Here is a 7,555-nt window from a genome sequence, read left to right on the forward strand (position 1 = left end):
ACAAAATGTTCTGCACATTGCATGCAATTACACCAGAGAGGTCTCCACATTCCTAAAAACCTACATACTGTAACTCATTGTTTTTTTTTTAAGTAGCAGCAAAAAATAAGTTCCTTTACTTTTTTTTTTTACTTTAACCTTGCCAAAACATAACCTAACTCTGTGCCTACCCCACAGACTGTGACTAAGAGAGAAGTGCAATGATGGGGCTAAACCAGTACTTAATTTAAGGTAGACTCAACAGGATTTCTTAACAGACCAACCGGACAACAGTGCTCAAATCTAGACTGTTCAGTCCAAAACTGGACACCTGGCAACCTCAATGCACTCTTTCACACTTAATCAACATACAACCCCACACACACACACACTATCACACACTTATTGACACAAAAGCCCACACGCACAAGCATATAAACACACACACACTCATACTCACTTTTTCCCACCCACCTAGACACACGCACAGACTCACACACTCTCAATCACACACAAACGCACATTCCCTGTAATCAAAATGTGTCCAATCAGTCCTGACTTTTCCATTTGACTCACCTGGTTTCCACGGTAACGGGATGTAAAGTGCACATCAAGCTTTCAAACAAAAGGGACTTTGAAATTCAGCTTAATGGATTCTTTTGAGAGCCTGTGAAAAAAGCACAATGAATGGAAAAAGTGGACGTGAAAAAGAAAAGACAAATGTATGCGCTTGATTAAGTCTTGTGTGCCCACCAAATCTACTGTATAAAGTGGAACACCTTACATCTGAACACAGCAGAAAAAGCAAGTTTATAAAGCAGCAGACGACTTCGCAGCCAAAGCAGCATGAGGGCCTTTAGTGTTATGGGAATAAGAATGTAAGGGCTAGCTGGAAGGTCTATTGGCTCAGTTGGCCTTGTAGGTGCCATAGAATGCATTTATTCTCTATTTTAAATTGTTCTTTAATGTCTACATAAAAAGTAGGTTGACTTTGGTCAGGTACGTCAGGAGGTACTTTTTTTTTTAGTTTTTGTGATGTCATGAGCACCAACACATTCACATGCCTAGTCAGCCTACAGCAGCGTAGCCCTCCCCTATTCACACCTAAGTTGTAAGCAGTACTTCAGCCCAGAGTGCTTTTTAAACAAGGCACAATACAGCGCTGCCAATCAGAACAGTGGTCATTTACATATACAGCTGTTTGCATAAGTTTGGGCACCCCTGGTCAAATTACAATTTGTTGTCTACATGAAATAAGTGAATACATTCTCTACAGAGAACACACATCTGCACTTTTTAATGCACACTGTTTATTTATTCAATTTTAGGACAAAAAAAAAACATAAAATGTGGCCTGTGCAAAAACTATGGCACATTTTATATTTTGGTGGGTTTCTTTCCCCCCCACTATGTTAAACTAAACACTAGAATTAGCGAATATATTTAAATGTGTTCCCTGTATTTTCACTTATTCTTCACTTATTTCACAAATCAACAAAACATGTCATTTGGCCAGGGGCATGGGTGCTGCCAGGGATTTTGGGCCCCATGGAAAGATATCACATTGGGCCCCATCACCTCAGGCCACGCCAATGTGGTGACAACAGCAGCATAAAAACTTACCACTAGCTTGGTTACTCAGCTGATAGCCAGCTGGCTATTTTAAACTATAGCCTGAGGCTTCAAAATTAACATTAGCATGTTAATCCCTCAGTGTACTGAAAGCTGTAAAATGCACACTCACTAACATTGAATCACAAATATGATGATATTTGTTTATCTTTCTTACAAAAAAAAACACAACACAGAAGTTATAGCTATATCTAAAAATGAACTGTGGAAAAACAATTACAGTGTTTAAATTATTGAAAATTATTTAATCACTTTTCTTTGAATTTTTCGTAACAAAAATATACATTCCCACAGGCCCCTTGCTGTTATGACAATTTATGTCATTCAACACAGTGCTGCTCACCTCCTTCCTCAGCTGGGAGCGGGGCTGGTTCACGGGTAGGGGGACTGTATGTGGATGAGACAGGGCTGCTGAGCCTGAAGTTGCATCTGTTGGGCTGGACACCAGGCAGGGACAGACAACTGACTACAACTGATTTAGTATGAATAACTGACTAAAAGTTTGCCTGCTCTGATTAAATGTCGGCTAAAAGAGGAGACGAATGTAATCACTCAGATTGTTTTCTGAAGATATTAAGTAACTATTATTAGGGAAGCAGAGTAGCCTTTTTCACTAAGGACCAAGCTAACAAGCTAGTTTCCTCCACTGACGGGACTACACCCATCTCTCTTTGTGAAAAACTAGGTAACAAACTGTCGCCCTTTCTTTTCTTTCTCTTCGTTTTTCGGAAGCCAGTCGTTTCTTTAAGAAGCTGAGACACGACAATCCAGCCCTCATTCGCAATTCACTGCTAGCAAGTACCGTTCGCGCCTGGTTTGGACTGAACCATTTCATGTAAATAGAGAGGGGGGGTGGGCAATACAGAGGCTCTGTGGATGTTTATTTTATGCCAAAAACAAGAAAATATAAAAAGAAAATGTATAAAAATGTTCTATTAATGATGGTATGTTATTAATTTAACATAAAAAAAATTTACCTAATGTTCTAGTAATTTTAGGGCTCCTGTCAGTCACAGGCACTTAGAATCGTCCTAACTCTTCGCTCCTATGAGGCGCCCCTGACCAGCGTTTGCATACGGCTATGTCAGTCTTAAAGGCACAGTAATAAAACCCTGTTTAATTCCAGGAGTTAAAACGAGGTTAAAAATTGCCATATTAAAATAATATATGACTGTTTTTTTGCTACATAAACCCACACAAACATCTTAAGTGGCGCTCAGGGAAAAAAAAAACAAGAAATATGTAGGATATTGGCCAATTAAAAATGTCAAGTAAGAATATCAAAATATCAGAGTGAAATTGGCACTGAGAAGATTTATGATGAAAAAAGATGCTAAATAGGAACACATTTGTTTCACATTTCTTATAGATGCAACTGTTATTGCTGTAATAATTAAAATAATGAAAATTAGCAATGTAATGTTCATGATAGCACTTCCGGTCATCCGGATAAACATGAGGAGAGGTCAATGCGGTCCTAACTATAAATTAATTGGTGTCTTGATGAAATGTCTGCAGATCTGTCAGGAGCACCACAGCAGTGTTTTTTTTTTAATAATGCAAAAGGTACTTTGAGTGTTCATGGCTCTATATAGAATCATTTTCTTTACTAAAGAACCCTTGAAGAACCTTTTTTTTTTTTAACACTCCTGTTTGGAGAAAAATTAAACATATGAATATTCATTGTCTTCTCATTGTCCTTTTTGCCTCTCTGTTCTCTTTTCCCTTCTGTTCCTGAGATAGGGGGATCGGTGTCAGCAGAGAGGAGAGGGACAGCAGCTCAGCATTTCACATTTACAACACTCCATTACCCCTCCAGATTCTCAGAGAGAGAAACAGAGGCGGTGGCGTTCCACGTTAGTGACGCTGCTTTGCTCTAATGCATGTACACTGTGAAAGAAAGAAGAGAGAGAGAAAGAGAGAGTGAGAGAGATTTAGATGAGAACTTGCATCAGTACAGGCAAACAAATGTGACAGAATCTGCCTTGTATTTGCTGTAGTATAGCCCTATTCAAGCTGGATTAGTTTTACCTTGGGAAGTACTATAATTGAAATGATTTCTGATTAGAATCCAGTGCAAGTGCATACTGGACATATAGTGTGTGTATTTTAAAGTCTGACAGTTATCTCTATTGTGTGAAAAGCTTTCTGTGATTGGCTGAATGTGGGGCTTCCTCTGTAATAGTAGTCTGCCACTACACTAATGGAATAACAAAATATGCTATTAGACATACACTCACCGAGCACTTTATTAGGAACACCTCTTTGTTTCTACACTCATTGCCCATTTTATCAGCTCCACTTACCATGTAAGTGCACTTTGTAGTTCTACAATAAAAGACTGCAGTACGTCTGTTTCTCTGCATACTTTGTTTCCCCCTTTTTACCCTGTTCTTCAATGGTCAGGACCCCCACAGGACCACTACAAAGCAGATATTATTTGGGTGGTGGATCATTCTCAGCACTGCAGTGACACTGACATGGTGGTGGCGTGCTGGTATGAGTGGATCAGACACAGCGGTGCTGCTGGACTTCTTAAACACCTCAGAGTCACTGCTGGACTGAGGATAGTCCACCAACAAAAAATATCCAGTCAACAGCGTCCTGTGGGCAGCGTCCTGTGACCACTGATGGAGGACTAGAGGATGACTAACACAAACTGTGCAGCAATAGATGAGCTGTAGTCTCTGACTTTACAGCTACAAGGTGGACCAACAAAGTAGGTGTGTCTAAGACAGTGGACAGTGTCTCCAGCAGCAATGCTGCGTCTGATCTATTTTTACCAGTGTAACACACACTAATACACCACCACCACGTCAGAGTCACTGCAGTGCATTGATTCACCACCCAAATTCCTGCTCTGTGGTGATCATGTGGGGGTCCTGACCATTGAAGAACAGATTGAAAGGGGACAAACAAAGAATGCAGAGAAACTGCAGTCTATAATTGCAGAACTAAAAATTGTACCTACAAGGTAAGTAGGTGATAAAAGCTCACTCAGTGTAGCTCAATAAGTATAGATACAAGGAGGCGTTCCTAATAAAGTGCTTGGTGCATTGCTATGTGCTGTGTTGTTATTGTTAGTGAGTATGTCCTGTGGAATGATGCTGATGTGTACATCCAGACTAAGACTTTTCAATCCAAGCTATCTGTGAGAATTTGGAGAAATTACACTGAACTGGTTGGGGCATTTGTGGTTCCTTGCGCATACAAGCAAGGAACACAAGGCCATAGGGGGTCCTGTTTTTCATTTCAAGACTCAAAGGGGTGCTCACAAGTATCTTTTATACACTCCTAGTGCACCTTTTTATAGCATCCTTTTTCCCCAAATTCCTTGTGATACAGGCTGGGATCAATCATAGCAACTGGGGTTGTTCACAGCTAGTGGAGAATCTCAGAATCAGTGTGTGAAGCTGCTTGTCTGCCCTCTGTTCCTATTCTTTGCTGATGTTTGAGACCTCCAAAACACATAAAACAGATCAGATGAAGTTATTCTCAGTGCTAAAAAATTGGACCGCTCGACTCATATGCTTCACTAGAAGCCTTGAATACTGACATTTGGGTTTGAGTCAGAACAAAATGGACTGCAGTTGTGCTCCTTGAGGAGCTTTCATCTCCACTTGAGTTTAATTCGTGATTCATTATTCACAAATGAATCAGAGCAAGTTTTGGACACAGAGTTCTTCTTCCTGACCAGCCACAGTGAATGGAGTTTTTAAACCAGCATATACTTCACTAAGCCTCTGGACTTGTCTAATGAAGCAGACAGGTAAGGAGCCATTGAATTCTGTAGTGCATTTAAGTCCATTACTATATTATATTTTGCTTTTTCCCAAAATAACTAAAACTGAGCGTTTAGGATAGCTCCGTATGTGGTTAAAGCAATAGTTCAGCATGCATAACCATTTCCCCACAACCTCAAATGTAGTCGGACAGTGAAGACATGTTTGATGTCTGAAGTTTAGTACTGCTCCTTGCCCAAAATAACCAAAATTTTATGTTTAGGATAGCTACACATAGGGTTAAAGCGATAGTTCAGCAAAAATAAAATATACCATTTCCCCCTACCTCAAATGTAACCGACCAGTCAAGACATGTTTGATGTTTGAAGTTGAGTTTTACACTTCAGCTATGAGGCTATTGTAGCCATCAAGTAATTAAAACGCAATCAATTAGCGCTGTTCAATGGCACGTCTATAAAAAATGGTAGAAAAGATATTGTATAACTAACACACCTCTGCCATGAAATGACTTGCATGCACACATTTTATCATCGTTACATGCTGCCAACAGTAATTGGTACAATGACTGACCATGAAGATATGCACATGCACAGTTAAGCATGATGTGTTGGCACACCTCTGTACAAATCTGTTCTGTATTTACATACCTCTAAAAACTCATATGTTCACAACACTGTGAAAATTAGAACTGACACAGACCTTTGAAAAAATCTGATGTGATCACATACCTGTGAAAATAATTAGATCTGTCATCACATACCTTTGAAAAAAATCAGAATTGTGTTCATATACCTCTGAAAAAATCAGAATTGTGTTCATATACCTCTGAAATAATTAGACTTGTGTTTACAAACCTCTGAAGAAATCACGTGTTCACAAACCTCTGAAAAAATCACGTGTTCACAAACCTCTGAAAAAATCAGATTTGTGGTCACATACCGCTAAAGAAATCAGATTGGTGTTCACATACCTGTAAAAAACAGATCTGTGTTCACATACCTCTGAAAAAATCAGATCTGTGTTCACATACCTCTGAAAAAATCAGATCTGTGGTCACATACCTGTATGTGAAGAAGCTGGCCTGCAGGTAAATGTGAAAAAGATCAAACAAAGAATCAACACAACAAAGACAACAAACACATCAATCAAGAGAAAACTAGTAGGATGAGTGAATAGGTTTATGTGTCATGGAGCTGGAATAAGGAATGAAAACCAGTGTCTGATAAATAAGACCCTGACAATCAGTGCAGACCATATCTTTCTGTACATTAGAAGACTAACGTAAGCTCACCGTGATCTAATATGTGATCTGGATTCCTCTGAATGAGGGAATCTGAAACTTGTCTGCTCTTTCTACTGGTAACATACTAGTTCTCTCAAAGACACTTCATCATTGCTTAATTAACTTAAAATCAATTACGTTCCTAATTGAACGGGGGTCATCCATCACTTGATCGTTTTTAGGATCAATGAGTAAATGATAATTTATTCCTCTAAGCAACTTGATGAGTTAATTGATTAATTAATTCAGTGACAAATTAAGCAGAGTGAGGCTCCTAATTTTTGGTGAGACTGCTCAGCATTCTGTAATGAAGCACTGATGTGGATCAGCTGATAACACAACCAGAGGCAGAAGCCACATTCACACCAGTACTTTATTCATCACTTACATTGGTTTAAAAACTACTGAGGGCAGAGACTTATTTACAAAAAAGCTCTTTGTTAACACTTTATTTGAAGGCTACTTACATAGGTACTTTGAAAAAGCGCTAAATAACACCTTTATATGGCAATATGAACAGCTTATGACAGTAGATGAAAGATGATGTGTGATGTTTTATAGATAAATGGCATTGCAGTACGAGGCATTGTATTGATATAGGGGGAATTAAACTAAAGTGATGGACACTGCTATGAAGCATCATTCCCAAGTAAGACAGAGGCCTATACACTGAGACTGAAATGCCCAACTAGACTTGTATAATGAAGCAGCCAGTGAAGTGACCATTGTATTCTCTTGTACATTCAGTCTAGTGTGCTCAGTTATGGTCAGAACAGTGTCCAACATTGGTATTGGCTGTTTAGCGAGAGTGAGATACGATTTTTGTTAAAATAACTTTAGAAATATTGAATTAGTAATTTTCTTTTGTACATGCAACCATGCAGTGTGGTGTGATGCAACATGCTGTGTTTGATGGCCA

The sequence above is a fragment of the Colossoma macropomum genome, unplaced genomic scaffold, assembly GCF_904425465.1.
Source record: "Colossoma macropomum unplaced genomic scaffold, Colossoma_macropomum, whole genome shotgun sequence".
NCBI lineage: Eukaryota > Metazoa > Chordata > Actinopteri > Characiformes > Serrasalmidae > Colossoma > Colossoma macropomum.